Source organism: Triturus cristatus, chromosome 5_2, assembly GCF_964204655.1.
Source record: "Triturus cristatus chromosome 5_2, aTriCri1.1, whole genome shotgun sequence".
NCBI classification, from domain to species: Eukaryota; Metazoa; Chordata; class Amphibia; order Caudata; family Salamandridae; genus Triturus; species Triturus cristatus.
The window spans coordinates 746,146,599-746,168,000 of record NC_140588.1 but is presented as its reverse complement, the minus strand read 5'-3'; the positions used below and the strand labels follow the sequence as shown (position 1 = coordinate 746,168,000).

General features: G+C 45.5%; 1 protein-coding gene across 4 annotated transcripts in view; it reads right to left on the bottom strand.

The window, feature by feature from the left end:
• The window catches only part of LOC146829216 (uncharacterized), a 76,399-nt gene that overhangs the window by 21,966 nt on the left and 33,031 nt on the right, over positions 1-21,402 (bottom strand). Inside the window, exon 4 of one of the 4 annotated variants that reach the window (XR_014961935.1) lies at positions 16,223-17,487. The exons of the other annotated variants lie outside the window; for them this stretch is intronic. The gene's annotated coding sequence lies outside the window, so the exon portion shown is untranslated. Of the gene's footprint in view, positions 1-16,222; positions 17,488-21,402 lie in introns of those variants that run through there. 4 annotated transcript variants of the gene reach the window in all.

The following is a 21,402-nucleotide window of genomic DNA, read 5'->3' as shown; positions in this document are numbered from 1 at the left end:
AAACCTGTGTGGAGACTTTTTGTGGTATTTTCATTGTATTACAGTGTGTATTACACAAATACTTTACACATCGCCTCTTACGTTAAGCCTACCTGTTCTGTGCCAAGCTACCAGAGGGTGAGCACAGCTTAATTTGAGGTGTGTATCGAGCTTACCCTGACTAGGATTGTAGTTCCTAATTGGACAGGGTGCAAGCCTCTATTAAATAGAGACCTAATTTCTAACATTGATGGCAGCAGTGGGATTCACAGATGGCAGAGTCCAGCAGCCCCAGCAGAATTGCAAGAAGTATTGTGTGTCCCTGAAACTTCAGCAAACAGTAGACAAGCCATTGGAGTTACTCTGGGTTCAAGTGAGAAGGGTACAGTATTTGTCCTCAGCAGGGCAGAGATCAGCAGGCAGCAGGGGCAGATCAGCACAGCAGTGAAACAGTTCCTTGGAACAATCACTCAAGCAAACTAGCAATCCTTGTAGCGCTGCAGTCCTTACTCCTGGCAGAGTTCTTCACAGGTTTAGTAGTGTACTCTCTTGGTGGGGTCAGAGCCCCAGTACTGGTACTCAAATGTGCCTTTGCAGTGGGGGTGACTTCAAAGCAGCTCATTGAAGTGCACAGGAGCCCTTTCATCCCAGCTCTGTGCGGGTGTAATCAGTCCTTTTTGTGGGTATTCAAATGTGTCAGCTTCCCTTCCTGCCAGGAAGGCGATCAGACTGAAGGTGAATGCAGAGGAGTCCTCTGTCACACCCCCCTTCCTTTTTTTGTGGCTGTCTAAAGGGAATGCACAAAGTATAGTTGTCACCCAGCCCAGACGTGTATTGGAGATAGGTAGCAGGCACAGAGAGCTCAGTTAAAAGCAGAGAAATTCTCACTTTCCAAAAGTTACATTTCAAATATAGTAAAGTCAAATCCCACTTTACCACTAAAGAGGATTTATTGTTACCATTCCAAAGATATGAAACATGGTTTAGCTACTCCTTTCTAATCAGGAATTACAGATTAAAGGTGTTTTAAGGAATTCCCAATGCTACCTATGAGAGTAGTAGGCCTCACAGTAGTAAAATAAAATAACTTGGATGTTTATCACTACCAGGAGATGTAAAACATAAGCGTACATGTCCTACCTTTTACTTAAACAGCACTCTGTCCTTAGGACTACCAATGCCTAACTTAGGGTGACATGTGTAATAAAAGGGGAGTTTAAGACTTCGCATGTGGTTTTAAATGTCGAAGTGGCAGTAATCTACACCCACAGGCCCCGCAATGGCAGGCCTGAGACAGGTTTGAAAGCTTACTTGTGTGGGTGGCACAACTAGTGCTGCAGGCCCACTAGTAGCATTTAGTGTACAGGCCCTGGGTATAAGGTATACCACTTTACAAGGGACTTACAAGTAACATAAATATGCCAAACAGGTATACACACGTTACCCTATTTAAGGGAGAATCACATGCACTTTAGCACTGGTTAGTGGTGGTAAAGTGTTAAGAGTCCTAAGGCGAACAGAAAGATACAGCAAACAGTGGGCGTGAGTAGGCAAAAAGTTGGGGAAAGACAACCCTATTGATGACAGCTCTAACAAATGCATTAATAAATGTGTAGAAATATCCAATTGAAGAATGTAAGAAGTTCCATTTTTTTATTTATCTCAATGGGTTTGTATGTACTTACGCTTAGGATACCTTTTTCGTCTTATTTCCAGCCATACTTGCACAAAAGTGCTTTAGGAGATTCTGCTTGATAGACCCGACATCCTTGGCATGGATTTCTCCCAATTTGTTCTTTCAATCCTCCTGTCTTTGCTGACTTCGGTTTTGCTGGCCATAGGACTCTGTGCACTTCAACACTGCTAACCAGTGCTAAAGTGCTTCTACTGTCTTCCTAAAACATGGTAACGTTTGCTTACACCCAATTGGCACATTTAGTTTATCTGTAAATCCCTGTGTGTGCCCAGGGCCTGTAAATTAAATGTTACTAGTGGACTTGCAACGCTGATTTTGCCACCCACCTAAGTAGCCCTTTAAACATGCCTCAGGCCTGACATTGCAGTCTGTGTGTGGAGTTTTTAAACTGGCATTTTGGCCTGGCAAAATAAACCTTTTACCAGGCCTAAACCTTCCTTTTTGATACATATTGGTCACCCTAAACAGCCCCTTGGGCAGGGGTCAGTATATTTAAAATATTGGACATGTACTTCTAACTTTTACATGCCCTGGTAGTAAAAAACAAAATGTGTTTTTCAGTACTGCAAGGCCTGCATCTCCCATTGAATAACATTGGGTTACATTATTACATAGCTTTCAATTTACAGCAGGTAAAAATATCGAATTTGGTGCCTCCCATTTGGTGCCTTCAGCCTGTTTCTAGGGTCACATGACTAGTTGTAGTTGGCAGTTGTTCTTTGTATATAGCTCCCAGGCAGTGAGACTAAGGGGTATTAAGAATTGGCAAGATGGGCCATGACCTAAAAGTGGGTGGAGTTGTCACCTACCAAACTTGCACATCACAAAGCCTCTGTCTCAGCACACTCACAAAGGGTTTGACACTAGTCTTTTGTGACCCCAGATAACCTGGGGCTAGCGCAGGAAGTCAGGTAATTTCAGGCACCTCTGGGGTTGAAACCCTCTAGAACTTCTCCTACTTCAAGCTGGCACAAATATTAATATTGGATCCTCAGACTCAACTCTTCAGTGCACCAATGGAACTGTGGAAGACTGAGAAGGACTGCTATGCTGCTTTTCTTCAAGAAGGAATGCTACTCTGTTGTCCTGCTACTCTGCTGCCATGCTGGCTGAAAAGGAAGGCTGTACTGTACCCTTCTTCCCATGCTGAAGTGACTCCAAGGATCATCTGACTGACCACCTGTTCTGAGTTACAGGGACAAGGGACAAAAGAAGCTCCCTGCATCTGACCAGATGACCTGCAAACTGGACCTGCCTGCGCCCTGCTAGCATCTGCTGGAGTGAGTTCCTAACCCCCAAGAAGTGCCACTCAGGTCCTGGACCCTTGGTAAGGCATCATGTGAGGTCCCCCTTTTTAGAAAAGGAGAACATTTGAAGATTTTGGTGCTTCCCGACAGCAAACAGGCCTGTTCATATTAAGATCTTGCCGCCCAATCCAACCGCCAACCCGAAACTCCGACTAACCTGACTTTTCGTGCTACAGCAACCGCTAGCGATGACTGGCAACACAAGAACTGCATTTTGGACTACAGCCTGGACAGTACGTGATGGCTGCCAATGCGAATCTCCAGCAGCAATGGTCTACAAAGCCTGACAGGATCTTTGCACTACAGCGATGGCGGCCCGCAGCACCTGACCAGCTCTTCATGCTACAGCAAAGACCATCTACGATGCTTTCCCTGCTCCTCGTGACCTGCTTCATTCTGGAAAAATCTTTGTTCAACTCCTTTTTGTTGGACCACATTCTTACTTTTTCCAATATGTTTTACACAAAACGTTTATGGTGGTATAGTCATTTTTAGGTTTCACCCGTACAGCGCTTGCCCTGTACTTGCAAAATCACTTGCAATTAAAAACCAGGCATTCTAATTCAATAGGTCTCGCATTTTATTGTGCTAGAGCTATTGGCATTGTAAATGGCTTAAAGCAGCATGAAAGATCACATGCATGTTATTGCTGTGGGCTCTATTACTAAATAGTTTGATTTATTGAAAATAGATACAATGTGAAAGGCATCTCCAGAGGGAAATTATTCTTTGTGATTATATGAACACTAAAAAATGGGGGCAGCTGCCAAAGACTGGAAACCTTTCGGAAGACGGGGCCATGGTTGACTGCACAGGGGAGAAATGGGAGAGAGGCTTAAAATTTCTTATTGGAAATATTTTAGGTTTTCCTCTTTTTCTGAGAACCTGCTGTAGGTGCGGTGATAGGATTGTGCCTGGAAGGGCTGCAGGAATTTAATGAATTAATCAATAATTGCGTTGTTACTGGCACTACGCACAAAGTTTAGAATATAAAAATGTCAGAAAAAGACTGCAATCCATCAAAACTGTTTCTTTCTTTTTTGCATCCATTTCACAAGGGAAAAAAGAGTAAGAGCTATTTATTGTAGTATCAGTTTTCATTCAGCAAGTGAGGAGGAGCAAGACAGAGACTGAAAGAGGAAGAGAGGAAGATAAAGAAAGAGAGATGGGGTGAAGCTAGCAGCGGCAGAGCAGGAGATGCGGACACTGTACTTGTCTTCTCTGGGCAAGAAGGTAAAAGACAAAAGAGAATTGTTAGAAATGGGATTGCTGGTTGGCTAAGGCTTGCGCCAAAGCCAGGCAGAACCACCACTCTAGTCAGGGTAAGGGGGAAACACACTGTAGAAAACCCCTTGGTAGCTTGGCACGAGCAGACAGGCTTATCCCCAAGGCAATGTGTAAAGTATGTGCACCAACACTCACAGTAATACAGTGAATCACCCCAAATGGACACTACACCAGATATCATAAAAAATAAAGTTATTTTTATATATAGATTAAGGTCAGATCAAAAATGTTAGCAAACCAACATATCAATAAAGTTACTTCAAAAATCGATGGCTCTCTTGTAATGTTGTCTATCTTCTCAAAGACTAGTATGAAAAGCGTTTTCTGTCTACCTGAAAAAGGATCACTTGTAGGCTCAGTATGACTGGGAGCCTGTTTCTTGCGTGTGGAAGTGACTGTTACCGCAACAGTGGAGCTGTAATAGTTGATTTGGCCGACAACGCTGTCCCCAACGTGGAGGAATCGTCACCACACTTGACAGAAAGATTGCACTCCCTCCGGTACTGCCAAACTCCCCTTTTCACCGGGCTCGAGTGCGCGTCATTACTGCCAGCTCTGAAATCACCCTCTACCTAGGGGCGCGTAGCCCAGACCGCTCTATTGTGGTCTGCGCTACTTCTAAGCAATGAGGAAGTCAGATTCCACGCAACCGTGGAGTAAGGGGCTCCTCCACAAGGTCCCTAAGTATTTGTGCACAGAGGGCTGTGCTCACACCCAAGACTTGCGCTCCCCGTCTCCAATGGTAACCATCCTCCGCTCTGCCAACTGGTGGGGGCTGTTACCTGGTTGCGCGGTCTCTGTCGGGTTGCCGATCACGCCGCAGTGGCTCCCGGGACACTCCGTACTTCCTGGGCCAGCATGGCTCTCGCAGCTGACGAGCCCCTGGTTGCTGGGCAACGCCTCGCACTGGGTCCAATCCCAGCTCTTACCTGATGTCAGCAGGGAAGCGGACACAGTGTCCCGAGGCTCCCGGGCTGGCGGCGGTGATTTTTCTGCACTCAGCACCTCTCTCCTTTCTGGTACCGGGCTGGCGGCGGTGATGTCTTCCTGGCACAGCGCTTCTGATGCAGCCCCCAGGCCGGCGGCGGTGAAGTCCACACACAAGCAGCAATCTAGGGCAAAGCAGACGCCCCGCAGACCCTCGCTAGTCTGCAAAGCCCGCTAAATCACAATCCTGGGCAGATCGCGCTTCAGGCAGCGCAGTCCTCACGACAGGCCCCCAGCTGTGTCCCGATGAGCACACCGAGTCTGGAGCACACGGGCAGGTTCGCGAAGGTGCAGGCTCAGGAGGCCACAGTCATGGTGCGAAGACACATACAAACAAAGCAACAACAACGACGGACCACAGTTAAGCACTTAAATTCCAAAAATGTTCTTGTAAAGTATATACAATAAATGTATAAGTGTGGTGTAACGACTTCCAACATCCGTCGTTGTTGGATGTAAAGTGAATCCAAGAATTTTACATAACGGAAGGTGCACTCAGAAGAAAGACCAAATTAATACATATATTCCAAAATTGCTTTATCTTCCTTAATAGCGGACAGCCAACGCATTTCGTTCCCTTAGCACAGGAACTTCTTCAGGGCTGTAATCAATTACAGAATAACATATAAAAACAACGTATATAATGACAGCATACATACAAACAACATATAAATATGACTTATAAAAACGACATTAAAACCAAATCAATAAACAACAAGACCAACCTCACATTGAATATACACATGTATACACATATCAGTATATTAAAATTTGTGTGCATAGAACATTGCACTTCTAACATATTCCATCAAAAACCAAAGACAAGTAATATATACCCCATATTGCCATAAACATGGAAAGATTTTACACCAAATTGAGGATTCAAATTATTCAATGTATATAAGAGTATACAATAAAGACACAAGAGAAAGAGGAGGAGAAAAACAGAATAAAACAAATTTCGTAGCGTGCGCTGCAGGCGATGCAGCGATTGCTACGAAATTCGTTTTATTTATTTAATTGTTTACTTACCTGCATTTATCCATATTCCGTTTTTTAGAACCCCCCACCCTGACCCTCCCCCGCCCCGCCTTACCGCCCCACGGAACTCCCTCCACGGGCCGCGGCTGTATCAAGCCCATTATCGCCGTTTTAGCTGCAGTTTTCAAACGCTAAAGCGGCGATAATTTTATCGCCTGTCTTGATAATATTAGGCCTGGGCTAAAATTTCGTTCCGTTTGCAGAAATTGCGATAATTTGACATTTTCGCGTTCCGCGGAAAGCGTGAAAATGTCAAAATTTCCGCATTCCGCAGCTTGGCGATAATTTGTTTCTTGCTCGCGCTGTAAAATAATACATTCTCGTGCGCGCGATCGCCTTACCTGAATCCCTGCGTTCGCCGACAAGTTTTCTTGATCCGGTCGCGTTCTCCATGAGATGTTGTATTGTTTTTAGCCATTTGCGCTGTCTCGCGACAGTTTGCGCCCGCAGTGACGTCCTGCGTCGCGCGATCACGTCTTTCTTCTCACGATCATGCACCGCGAGACAACTGAAAACAAGATGGCCACGCCCGCGAGCAACCACATGGGTAAGTTGGCGAGCCGCAACCATGCAGAAAATCTCGCGAACATGCGGGAAAAAAACTTCTGCATCTTCGTGATATTTCCGCGTGTTTGCGATAATTTTTAACATTTTCGCGATAATTTGCGAAAGTGGATTTGGCAAATTCCGCCCACTCCTAGATAATATGCCCCCAAGTTTTTAAATTTTATACCTTTTCCTAAGCTTGAGCTCTTTTATGATCTGATTTCACTACATGTGGCAAAAAGTCTCTGTGAGATTTAGATTAGATTGTTTACCCCTAAGGGCATTCAACACACGGGCTATGAATTGAGTTACACCCACATGTCCAGCATCTGGTTCTGCACTGGAGACAGTTGAACATATTTTGGGTTTTTTGTACAGAATATTATCTTCTCTGTAAAAAATGGATTCGCCCCGTTTGTGCGATTAGGGAATCAGACGTTATCAGGTGGCACTGAGGATGTTAAAGTCTGATACTACAACATCTATTGTTTTTGTTGTAAGTAGGTTTTTTATGAGCGTCTGGTTCAGGCAACATACATTTTTGTTCCAGGTTAGCCAAGAGGTTCGAGTTCAATCTGAGTTGCATTGATAGTCAGGATAAAACGATTATCATTGCAGGAATTCCAATTTCGGATTGCTTGCCCTTTTGAGGCACCCAGCACTTTGTGGATATTACAGTGTGGTATTGACATGTTTTACGAATAGGAGTTGTTATCCTGTTGGCCTGGATGTTAGCCTTTTATTTACTGTGCATGGCCTGAATCAAGTGATGACATTTTAATATTGTTGAAACAGTCATGAATCTTTTTTGTTTTTAAATGACATACACTGATTGTGTGGATCTGACAATTGGAGGCTCAAGCTGTCTTGGGTCCACCGACTGTATATGACCATCTGGTAATTTCACGGAATCCAGTACTGTGTATTTATTTGGGCCGCTATATACGTAATGTACTGTACGCATTTAATGATATACATTTTAATGGTGATTTTACTATGGTTGCTATATTTTCATGAATTGTCTGCATGTATTTTATTGATATGCACTAGAATGGTCGCATGACCGAAATAAAGTATGAAGCGGTGTTCTTAATATTGGTGCCATTCTGAAAGACCCACAGTACTATCTTGAATCCCGACCCAGTCATGAGGAGAGACCAACGCGACCTTTTTGTTTTTGACAAGATCAGCTAGCTGCACAGCTGAAGTTCTGTATTTGTTAGCTTGCTGTGTAGTTTAGTGAAAAGAGCAGCGCTAAATAACAAGTAGACAGAAACGCTTGTAAAAAGCACGGCGCTCTTAAAGAAATGACGTATGCAGGAGCAAACAAAAGCAGGCGCCCCTCATACTGAAAGTGATAGATAGCGCGAAGCACGGTGAGCTGACTAGATACGTAACTTGACCCAAGGGAAAAAAAAGTAGTCCTCTGTGGAATACTTAAACACGGACTCTATACGAATGCATGTGTTTAGCACTGACTAGATCCAAAGGTGTCATAGCGCTTTACATGAGCACCATTTGCACATAGATGGACACATTCATTTATGGGCATGGAGAGATTAAGTGATTTACCTAAAATCACAGGATGTTGAGACTCCCGCCGAGATTCAAATCTGGTTCCCCAGCTTCATTCAAAGTCAGCCATTCTAGCCGTTGCGTCATATCCTCTCTCATCCTCTTGTCTGCCCCATTCAGTGGTCGAAGTGGGCGGGAACGGCAGGGCACGGCGTGCCCCTACTTCTTTAATTCTATAGATTCCGAGCCCCTACTTTTTTATTTGGAACATGCGTCCCTGGACGTAAGAAATATCCAAGCACTGCCGTGAAGGCTGGCATTAGTGGCTGTTTGGGGACGGGCGGGGAGCAGAGAAGGAAAAGGTCTCCGTCTCTTGCTTCCTGCCCAGACATGACAAGGAAGGTGTCCGCTTCTGCTCTGCCGTTGGCAGCTGCCCCCCCCCCTCTCTTTCTTACTCTTATTCCCTCTCTGTCTGTCTAACTCCTCCTCACTTACCGAAAACCGTGACTCAAAAAATGGTTCTCACCCTCTCTTTCTTCCTGTCGTTCATTTGTTCCCCTGTGAAATGGATGCAAAAAAGAAAAACACTTTTGTTGGAAATGCCGTTTTGACATTTTTCTATTCCAAAGTGCAGCCACGGAAATAAAAGGTTCAAAATATGAAAAATCAATAAATAAAGCAAGACGGCATGTTCTTAAAGTGCCCAGATTGGTTTTATTCAAACCCCAAAAACATTAGCGTCACTTTACTCAGTTTGCCAGTGAAGCGCTGTTTTCCCCCGGTGGGGAAGTGCGCCAAAGCTAGGTACTGCGATACCTGGTTGATGGGTGGATTGGAAAACAAAATGTGTACGGCGGCTTTGTGTTCACGAATGTGGTCTTTTTAACCCGTTCGACGCTTGTGACGGAGCGGTTCCGTCACGTGCGTCGGTTGCGCTGTGCGCATGACGGAACCGCTCCGTCATGGCCCCGCCCGCGCACGGAATCTTCAGCGCGGCGCGGAAATCCGCGCCGCGCTGAAGGGGTTAAACCATACTGCTTACGTTTTGTAAGCATATAAGCAGTGGACATTGAAATGGGTCCTTTCTGGGCCCTGTAGTTTTCAGGCAGAAGCACTCACTGATTTCTGAATAGTGAGTGTAAAAGCGTTAAGTTCACCATGTTGTTCCTGCTTACATTTCACAAGCTTTATTTAATCTTTCATTCCCAATGAGTGTTTGCTTTTTCCAGGATGTTGTTACTTTTTCCTTTAGGGAGCATATTGCTCTTGCCAGTGCTTAATTTGAATTGAGTCGCATCCAGTTTCTTATAGCAGGTCAAATTGGATTGTAGTTGAAGGCAATGTAAATTTCTCTCAGTGGGGCAGTATGGTGTTCAGTGAGGGAGCGGATGTAGCACTGGGTCCAGAGCTGCCGAATTTAGAACTGAGGAAACAGGTTCAGCCTTCATGAGTAGTCCCCCAGACCACTCTCCTGAGTGAGCACATTCCCACGCTAGACCTTAGAAGACCCTGCAAATCCGGAAAAGCCTGGGTGTCTTAACACCAGCAGGTGGACCCTAGCAGGGGCGTGTGGGTTCACCTTAAAGGCTTGCCCACCACAATCCACACTGAAGTTCACCTCCAGTCTTGCTGGCAGGCCTAAGAAGTAGCAGACCCTGGAGCAACAGTGAGGTCACAGGACCCCTGAGAAGAGCTGGCACTAGGGTGATGCGACCGGTGTGACCGCAACGGGTGCTGACTTTGAGTGGGGGCATTGTATATTATGGTTTTAAAAGCATTTGCTGCCTCCTTCCTGGCCTACAGCAATTTTCGGCAATAATAAAAATGTCATGATAACTCCGGTAAATAAATGTCTTACTAGAGCGAGATCAGAGTTTTGTCTAGTGGAAGTTTTGACTCATGGAAAGATAGCTCAGAGGGTTAATGTGCCTGCTGCTAAGAACATGTACCATGCCCATCACAAAGTGCACATATTGTAAATAGGTTAGTGGGTTACTGGCTCTCTTGTAATGTTGTCTATCTTCTCAAAGACTAGTATGAAAAGCGTTTTCTGTCTACCTGAAAAAGGATCACTTGTAGGCTCAGTATGACTGGGAGCCTGTTTCTTGCGTGTGGAAGTGACTGTTACCGCAACAGTGGAGCTGTAATAGTTGATTTGGCCGACAACGCTGTCCCCAACGTGGAGGAATCGTCACCACACTTGACAGAAAGATTGCACTCCCTCCGGTACTGCCAAACTCCCCTTTTCACCGGGCTCGAGTGCGCGTCATTACTGCCAGCTCTGAAATCACCCTCTACCTAGGGGCGCGTAGCCCAGACCGCTCTATTGTGGTCTGCGCTACTTCTAAGCAATGAGGAAGTCAGATTCCACGCAACCGTGGAGTAAGGGGCTCCTCCACAAGGTCCCTAAGTATTTGTGCACAGAGGGCTGTGCTCACACCCAAGACTTGCGCTCCCCGTCTCCAATGGTAACCATCCTCCGCTCTGCCAACTGGTGGGGGCTGTTACCTGGTTGCGCGGTCTCTGTCGGGTTGCCGATCACGCCGCAGTGGCTCCCGGGACACTCCGTACTTCCTGGGCCAGCATGGCTCTCGCAGCTGACGAGCCCCTGGTTGCTGGGCAACGCCTCGCACTGGGTCCAATCCCAGCTCTTACCTGATGTCAGCAGGGAAGCGGACACAGTGTCCCGAGGCTCCCGGGCTGGCGGCGGTGATTTTTCTGCACTCAGCACCTCTCTCCTTTCTGGTACCGGGCTGGCGGCGGTGATGTCTTCCTGGCACAGCGCTTCTGATGCAGCCCCCAGGCCGGCGGCGGTGAAGTCCACACACAAGCAGCAATCTAGGGCAAAGCAGACGCCCCGCAGACCCTCGCTAGTCTGCAAAGCCCGCTAAATCACAATCCTGGGCAGATCGCGCTTCAGGCAGCGCAGTCCTCACGACAGGCCCCCAGCTGTGTCCCGATGAGCACACCGAGTCTGGAGCACACGGGCAGGTTCGCGAAGGTGCAGGCTCAGGAGGCCACAGTCATGGTGCGAAGACACATACAAACAAAGCAACAACAACGACGGACCACAGTTAAGCACTTAAATTCCAAAAATGTTCTTGTAAAGTATATACAATAAATGTATAAGTGTGGTGTAACGACTTCCAACATCCGTCGTTGTTGGATGTAAAGTGAATCCAAGAATTTTACATAACGGAAGGTGCACTCAGAAGAAAGACCAAATTAATACATATATTCCAAAATTGCTTTATCTTCCTTAATAGCGGACAGCCAACGCATTTCGTTCCCTTAGCACAGGAACTTCTTCAGGGCTGTAATCAATTACAGAATAACATATAAAAACAACGTATATAATGACAGCATACATACAAACAACATATAAATATGACTTATAAAAACGACATTAAAACCAAATCAATAAACAACAAGACCAACCTCACATTGAATATACACATGTATACACATATCAGTATATTAAAATTTGTGTGCATAGAACATTGCACTTCTAACATATTCCATCAAAAACCAAAGACAAGTAATATATACCCCATATTGCCATAAACATGGAAAGATTTTACACCAAATTGAGGATTCAAATTATTCAATGTATATAAGAGTATACAATAAAGACACAAGAGAAAGAGGAGGAGAAAAACAGAATAAAACAAATTTCGTAGCGTGCGCTGCAGGCGATGCAGCGATTGCTACGAAATTCGTTTTATTTATTTAATTGTTTACTTACCTGCATTTATCCATATTCCGTTTTTTAGAACCCCCCACCCTGACCCTCCCCCGCCCCGCCTTACCGCCCCACGGAACTCCCTCCACGGGCCGCGGCTGTATCAAGCCCATTATCGCCGTTTTAGCTGCAGTTTTCAAACGCTAAAGCGGCGATAATTTTATCGCCTGTCTTGATAATATTAGGCCTGGGCTAAAATTTCGTTCCGTTTGCAGAAATTGCGATAATTTGACATTTTCGCGTTCCGCGGAAAGCGTGAAAATGTCAAAATTTCCGCATTCCGCAGCTTGGCGATAATTTGTTTCTTGCTCGCGCTGTAAAATAATACATTCTCGTGCGCGCGATCGCCTTACCTGAATCCCTGCGTTCGCCGACAAGTTTTCTTGATCCGGTCGCGTTCTCCATGAGATGTTGTATTGTTTTTAGCCATTTGCGCTGTCTCGCGACAGTTTGCGCCCGCAGTGACGTCCTGCGTCGCGCGATCACGTCTTTCTTCTCACGATCATGCACCGCGAGACAACTGAAAACAAGATGGCCACGCCCGCGAGCAACCACATGGGTAAGTTGGCGAGCCGCAACCATGCAGAAAATCTCGCGAACATGCGGGAAAAAAACTTCTGCATCTTCGTGATATTTCCGCGTGTTTGCGATAATTTTTAACATTTTCGCGATAATTTGCGAAAGTGGATTTGGCAAATTCCGCCCACTCCTAGATAATATGCCCCCAAGTTTTTAAATTTTATACCTTTTCCTAAGCTTGAGCTCTTTTATGATCTGATTTCACTACATGTGGCAAAAAGTCTCTGTGAGATTTAGATTAGATTGTTTACCCCTAAGGGCATTCAACACACGGGCTATGAATTGAGTTACACCCACATGTCCAGCATCTGGTTCTGCACTGGAGACAGTTGAACATATTTTGGGTTTTTTGTACAGAATATTATCTTCTCTGTAAAAAATGGATTCGCCCCGTTTGTGCGATTAGGGAATCAGACGTTATCAGGTGGCACTGAGGATGTTAAAGTCTGATACTACAACATCTATTGTTTTTGTTGTAAGTAGGTTTTTTATGAGCGTCTGGTTCAGGCAACATACATTTTTGTTCCAGGTTAGCCAAGAGGTTCGAGTTCAATCTGAGTTGCATTGATAGTCAGGATAAAACGATTATCATTGCAGGAATTCCAATTTCGGATTGCTTGCCCTTTTGAGGCACCCAGCACTTTGTGGATATTACAGTGTGGTATTGACATGTTTTACGAATAGGAGTTGTTATCCTGTTGGCCTGGATGTTAGCCTTTTATTTACTGTGCATGGCCTGAATCAAGTGATGACATTTTAATATTGTTGAAACAGTCATGAATCTTTTTTGTTTTTAAATGACATACACTGATTGTGTGGATCTGACAATTGGAGGCTCAAGCTGTCTTGGGTCCACCGACTGTATATGACCATCTGGTAATTTCACGGAATCCAGTACTGTGTATTTATTTGGGCCGCTATATACGTAATGTACTGTACGCATTTAATGATATACATTTTAATGGTGATTTTACTATGGTTGCTATATTTTCATGAATTGTCTGCATGTATTTTATTGATATGCACTAGAATGGTCGCATGACCGAAATAAAGTATGAAGCGGTGTTCTTAATATTGGTGCCATTCTGAAAGACCCACAGTACTATCTTGAATCCCGACCCAGTCATGAGGAGAGACCAACGCGACCTTTTTGTTTTTGACAAGATCAGCTAGCTGCACAGCTGAAGTTCTGTATTTGTTAGCTTGCTGTGTAGTTTAGTGAAAAGAGCAGCGCTAAATAACAAGTAGACAGAAACGCTTGTAAAAAGCACGGCGCTCTTAAAGAAATGACGTATGCAGGAGCAAACAAAAGCAGGCGCCCCTCATACTGAAAGTGATAGATAGCGCGAAGCACGGTGAGCTGACTAGATACGTAACTTGACCCAAGGGAAAAAAAAGTAGTCCTCTGTGGAATACTTAAACACGGACTCTATACGAATGCATGTGTTTAGCACTGACTAGATCCAAAGGTGTCATAGCGCTTTACATGAGCACCATTTGCACATAGATGGACACATTCATTTATGGGCATGGAGAGATTAAGTGATTTACCTAAAATCACAGGATGTTGAGACTCCCGCCGAGATTCAAATCTGGTTCCCCAGCTTCATTCAAAGTCAGCCATTCTAGCCGTTGCGTCATATCCTCTCTCATCCTCTTGTCTGCCCCATTCAGTGGTCGAAGTGGGCGGGAACGGCAGGGCACGGCGTGCCCCTACTTCTTTAATTCTATAGATTCCGAGCCCCTACTTTTTTATTTGGAACATGCGTCCCTGGACGTAAGAAATATCCAAGCACTGCCGTGAAGGCTGGCATTAGTGGCTGTTTGGGGACGGGCGGGGAGCAGAGAAGGAAAAGGTCTCCGTCTCTTGCTTCCTGCCCAGACATGACAAGGAAGGTGTCCGCTTCTGCTCTGCCGTTGGCAGCTGCCCCCCCCCCTCTCTTTCTTACTCTTATTCCCTCTCTGTCTGTCTAACTCCTCCTCACTTACCGAAAACCGTGACTCAAAAAATGGTTCTCACCCTCTCTTTCTTCCTGTCGTTCATTTGTTCCCCTGTGAAATGGATGCAAAAAAGAAAAACACTTTTGTTGGAAATGCCGTTTTGACATTTTTCTATTCCAAAGTGCAGCCACGGAAATAAAAGGTTCAAAATATGAAAAATCAATAAATAAAGCAAGACGGCATGTTCTTAAAGTGCCCAGATTGGTTTTATTCAAACCCCAAAAACATTAGCGTCACTTTACTCAGTTTGCCAGTGAAGCGCTGTTTTCCCCCGGTGGGGAAGTGCGCCAAAGCTAGGTACTGCGATACCTGGTTGATGGGTGGATTGGAAAACAAAATGTGTACGGCGGCTTTGTGTTCACGAATGTGGTCTTTTTAACCCGTTCGACGCTTGTGACGGAGCGGTTCCGTCACGTGCGTCGGTTGCGCTGTGCGCATGACGGAACCGCTCCGTCATGGCCCCGCCCGCGCACGGAATCTTCAGCGCGGCGCGGAAATCCGCGCCGCGCTGAAGGGGTTAAACCATACTGCTTACGTTTTGTAAGCATATAAGCAGTGGACATTGAAATGGGTCCTTTCTGGGCCCTGTAGTTTTCAGGCAGAAGCACTCACTGATTTCTGAATAGTGAGTGTAAAAGCGTTAAGTTCACCATGTTGTTCCTGCTTACATTTCACAAGCTTTATTTAATCTTTCATTCCCAATGAGTGTTTGCTTTTTCCAGGATGTTGTTACTTTTTCCTTTAGGGAGCATATTGCTCTTGCCAGTGCTTAATTTGAATTGAGTCGCATCCAGTTTCTTATAGCAGGTCAAATTGGATTGTAGTTGAAGGCAATGTAAATTTCTCTCAGTGGGGCAGTATGGTGTTCAGTGAGGGAGCGGATGTAGCACTGGGTCCAGAGCTGCCGAATTTAGAACTGAGGAAACAGGTTCAGCCTTCATGAGTAGTCCCCCAGACCACTCTCCTGAGTGAGCACATTCCCACGCTAGACCTTAGAAGACCCTGCAAATCCGGAAAAGCCTGGGTGTCTTAACACCAGCAGGTGGACCCTAGCAGGGGCGTGTGGGTTCACCTTAAAGGCTTGCCCACCACAATCCACACTGAAGTTCACCTCCAGTCTTGCTGGCAGGCCTAAGAAGTAGCAGACCCTGGAGCAACAGTGAGGTCACAGGACCCCTGAGAAGAGCTGGCACTAGGGTGATGCGACCGGTGTGACCGCAACGGGTGCTGACTTTGAGTGGGGGCATTGTATATTATGGTTTTAAAAGCATTTGCTGCCTCCTTCCTGGCCTACAGCAATTTTCGGCAATAATAAAAATGTCATGATAACTCCGGTAAATAAATGTCTTACTAGAGCGAGATCAGAGTTTTGTCTAGTGGAAGTTTTGACTCATGGAAAGATAGCTCAGAGGGTTAATGTGCCTGCTGCTAAGAACATGTACCATGCCCATCACAAAGTGCACATATTGTAAATAGGTTAGTGGGTTACTGGCTCTCTTGTAATGTTGTCTATCTTCTCAAAGACTAGTATGAAAAGCGTTTTCTGTCTACCTGAAAAAGGATCACTTGTAGGCTCAGTATGACTGGGAGCCTGTTTCTTGCGTGTGGAAGTGACTGTTACCGCAACAGTGGAGCTGTAATAGTTGATTTGGCCGACAACGCTGTCCCCAACGTGGAGGAATCGTCACCACACTTGACAGAAAGATTGCACTCCCTCCGGTACTGCCAAACTCCCCTTTTCACCGGGCTCGAGTGCGCGTCATTACTGCCAGCTCTGAAATCACCCTCTACCTAGGGGCGCGTAGCCCAGACCGCTCTATTGTGGTCTGCGCTACTTCTAAGCAATGAGGAAGTCAGATTCCACGCAACCGTGGAGTAAGGGGCTCCTCCACAAGGTCCCTAAGTATTTGTGCACAGAGGGCTGTGCTCACACCCAAGACTTGCGCTCCCCGTCTCCAATGGTAACCATCCTCCGCTCTGCCAACTGGTGGGGGCTGTTACCTGGTTGCGCGGTCTCTGTCGGGTTGCCGATCACGCCGCAGTGGCTCCCGGGACACTCCGTACTTCCTGGGCCAGCATGGCTCTCGCAGCTGACGAGCCCCTGGTTGCTGGGCAACGCCTCGCACTGGGTCCAATCCCAGCTCTTACCTGATGTCAGCAGGGAAGCGGACACAGTGTCCCGAGGCTCCCGGGCTGGCGGCGGTGATTTTTCTGCACTCAGCACCTCTCTCCTTTCTGGTACCGGGCTGGCGGCGGTGATGTCTTCCTGGCACAGCGCTTCTGATGCAGCCCCCAGGCCGGCGGCGGTGAAGTCCACACACAAGCAGCAATCTAGGGCAAAGCAGACGCCCCGCAGACCCTCGCTAGTCTGCAAAGCCCGCTAAATCACAATCCTGGGCAGATCGCGCTTCAGGCAGCGCAGTCCTCACGACAGGCCCCCAGCTGTGTCCCGATGAGCACACCGAGTCTGGAGCACACGGGCAGGTTCGCGAAGGTGCAGGCTCAGGAGGCCACAGTCATGGTGCGAAGACACATACAAACAAAGCAACAACAACGACGGACCACAGTTAAGCACTTAAATTCCAAAAATGTTCTTGTAAAGTATATACAATAAATGTATAAGTGTGGTGTAACGACTTCCAACATCCGTCGTTGTTGGATGTAAAGTGAATCCAAGAATTTTACATAACGGAAGGTGCACTCAGAAGAAAGACCAAATTAATACATATATTCCAAAATTGCTTTATCTTCCTTAATAGCGGACAGCCAACGCATTTCGTTCCCTTAGCACAGGAACTTCTTCAGGGCTGTAATCAATTACAGAATAACATATAAAAACAACGTATATAATGACAGCATACATACAAACAACATATAAATATGACTTATAAAAACGACATTAAAACCAAATCAATAAACAACAAGACCAACCTCACATTGAATATACACATGTATACACATATCAGTATATTAAAATTTGTGTGCATAGAACATTGCACTTCTAACATATTCCATCAAAAACCAAAGACAAGTAATATATACCCCATATTGCCATAAACATGGAAAGATTTTACACCAAATTGAGGATTCAAATTATTCAATGTATATAAGAGTATACAATAAAGACACAAGAGAAAGAGGAGGAGAAAAACAGAATAAAACAAATTTCGTAGCGTGCGCTGCAGGCGATGCAGCGATTGCTACGAAATTCGTTTTATTTATTTAATTGTTTACTTACCTGCATTTATCCATATTCCGTTTTTTAGAACCCCCCACCCTGACCCTCCCCGCCTTACCGCCCCACGGAACTCCCTCCACGGGCCGCGGCTGTATCAAGCCCATTATCGCCGTTTTAGCTGCAGTTTTCAAACGCTAAAGCGGCGATAATTTTATCGCCTGTCTTGATAATATTAGGCCTGGGCTAAAATTTCGTTCCGTTTGCAGAAATTGCGATAATTTGACATTTTCGCGTTCCGCGGAAAGCGCGAAAATGTCAAAATTTCCGCATTCCGCAGCTTGGCGATAATTTGTTTCTTGCTCGCGCTGTAAAATAATACATTCTCGTGCGCGCGATCGCCTTACCTGAATCCCTGCGTTCGCCGACAAGTTTTCTTGATCCGGTCGCGTTCTCCATGAGATGTTGTATTGTTTTTAGCCATTTGCGCTGTCTCGCGACAGTTTGCGCCCGCAGTGACGTCCTGCGTCGCGCGATCACGTCTTTCTTCTCACGATCATGCACCGCGAGACAACTGAAAACAAGATGGCCACGCCCGCGAGCAACCACATGGGTAAGTTGGCGAGCCGCAACCATGCAGAAAATCTCGCGAACATGCGGGAAAAAAACTTCTGCATCTTCGTGATATTTCCGCGTGTTTGCGATAATTTTTAACATTTTCGCGATAATTTGCGAAAGTGGATTTGGCAAATTCCGCCCACTCCTAGATAATATGCCCCCAAGTTTTTAAGTTTTATACCTTTTCCTAAGCTTGAGCTCTTTTATGATCTGATTTCACTACATGTGGCAAAAAGTCTCTGTGAGATTTAGATTAGATTGTTTACCCCTAAGGGCATTCAACACACGGGCTATGAATTGAGTTACACCCACATGTCCAGCATCTGGTTCTGCACTGGAGACAGTTGAACATATTTTGGGTTTTTTGTACAGAATATTATCTTCTCTGTAAAAAATGGATTCGCCCCGTTTGTGCGATTAGGGAATCAGACGTTATCAGGTGGCACTGAGGATGTTAAAGTCTGATACTACAACATCTATTGTTTTTGTTGTAAGTAGGTTTTTTATGAGCGTCTGGTTCAGGCAACATACATTTTTGTTCCAGGTTAGCCAAGAGGTTCGAGTTCAATCTGAGTTGCATTGATAGTCAGGATAAAACGATTATCATTGCAGGAATTCCAATTTCGGATTGCTTGCCCTTTTGAGGCACCCAGCACTTTGTGGATATTACAGTGTGGTATTGACATGTTTTACGAATAGGAGTTGTTATCCTGTTGGCCTGGATGTTAGCCTTTTATTTACTGTGCATGGCCTGAATCAAGTGATGACATTTTAATATTGTTGAAACAGTCATGAATCTTTTTTGTTTTTAAATGACATACACTGATTGTGTGGATCTGACAATTGGAGGCTCAAGCTGTCTTGGGTCCACCGACTGTATATGACCATCTGGTAATTTCACGGAATCCAGTACTGTGTATTTATTTGGGCCGCTATATACGTAATGTACTGTACGCATTTAATGATATACATTTTAATGGTGATTTTACTATGGTTGCTATATTTTCATGAATTGTCTGCATGTATTTTATTGATATGCACTAGAATGGTCGCATGACCGAAATAAAGTATGAAGCGGTGTTCTTAATATTGGTGCCATTCTGAAAGACCCACAGTACTATCTTGAATCCCGACCCAGTCATGAGGAGAGACCAACGCGACCTTTTTGTTTTTGACAAGATCAGCTAGCTGCACAGCTGAAGTTCTGTATTTGTTAGCTTGCTGTGTAGTTTAGTGAAAAGAGCAGCGCTAAATAACAAGTAGACAGAAACGCTTGTAAAAAGCACGGCGCTCTTAAAGAAATGACGTATGCAGGAGCAAACAAAAGCAGGCGCCCCTCATACTGAAAGTGATAGATAGCGCGAAGCACGGTGAGCTGACTAGATACGTAACTTGACCCAAGGGAAAAAAAAGTAGTCCTCTGTGGAATACTTAAACACGGACTCTATACGAATGCATGTGTTTAGCACTGACTAGATCCAAAGGTGTCATAGCGCTTTACATGAGCACCATTTGCACATAGATGGACACATTCATTTATGGGCATGGAGAGATTAAGTGATTTACCTAAAATCACAGGATGTTGAGACTCCCGCCGAGATTCAAATCTGGTTCCCCAGCTTCATTCAAAGTCAGCCATTCTAGCCGTTGCGTCATATCCTCTCTCATCCTCTTGTCTGCCCCATTCAGTGGTCGAAGTGGGCGGGAACGGCAGGGCACGGCGTGCCCCTACTTCTTTAATTCTATAGATTCCGTGCCCCTACTTTTTTATTTGGAACATGCGTCCCTGGACGTAAGAAATATCCAAGCACTGCCGTGAAGGCTGGCATTAGTGGCTGTTTGGGGACGGGCGGGGAGCAGAGAAGGAAAAGGTCTCCGTCTCTTGCTTCCTGCCCAGACATGACAAGGAAGGTGTCCGCTTCTGCTCTGCCGTTGGCAGCTGCCCCCCCCCCTCTCTTTCTTAGTCTTATTCCCTCTCTGTCTGTCTAACTCCTCCTCACTTACCGAAAACCGTGACTCAAAAAATGGTTCTCACCCTCTCTTTCTTCCTGTCGTTCATTTGTTCCCCTGTGAAATGGATGCAAAAAAGAAAAACACTTTTGTTGGAAATGCCGTTTTGACATTTTTCTATTCCAAAGTGCAGCCACGGAAATAAAAGGTTCAAAATATGAAAAATCAATAAATAAAGCAAGACGGCATGTTCTTAAAGTGCCCAGATTGGTTTTATTCAAACCCCAAAAACATTAGCGTCACTTTACTCAGTTTGCCAGTGAAGCGCTGTTTTCCCCCGGTGGGGAAGTGCGCCAAAGCTAGGTACTGCGATACCTGGTTGATGGGTGGATTGGAAAACAAAATGTGTACGGCGGCTTTGTGTTCACGAATGTGGTCTTTTTAACCCGTTCGACGCTTGTGACGGAGCGGTTCCGTCACGTGCGTCGGTTGCGCTGTGCGCATGACGGAACCGCTCCGTCATGGCCCCGCCCGCGCACGGAATCTTCAGCGCGGCGCGGAAATCCGCGCCGCGCTGAAGGGGTTAAACGATACTGCTTACGTTTTGTAAGCATATAAGCAGTGGACATTGAAATGGGTCCTTTCTGGGCCCTGTAGTTTTCAGGCAGAAGCACTCACTGATTTCTGAATAGTGAGTGTAAAAGCGTTAAGTTCACCATGTTGTTCCTGCTTACATTTCACAAGCTTTATTTAATCTTTCATTCCCAATGAGTGTTTGCTTTTTCCAGGATGTTGTTACTTTTTCCTTTAGGGAGCATATTGCTCTTGCCAGTGCTTAATTTGAATTGAGTCGCATCCAGTTTCTTATAGCAGGTCAAATTGGATTGTAGTTGAAGGCAATGTAAATTTCTCTCAGTGGGGCAGTATGGTGTTCAGTGAGGGAGCGGATGTAGCACTGGGTCCAGAGCTGCCGAATTTA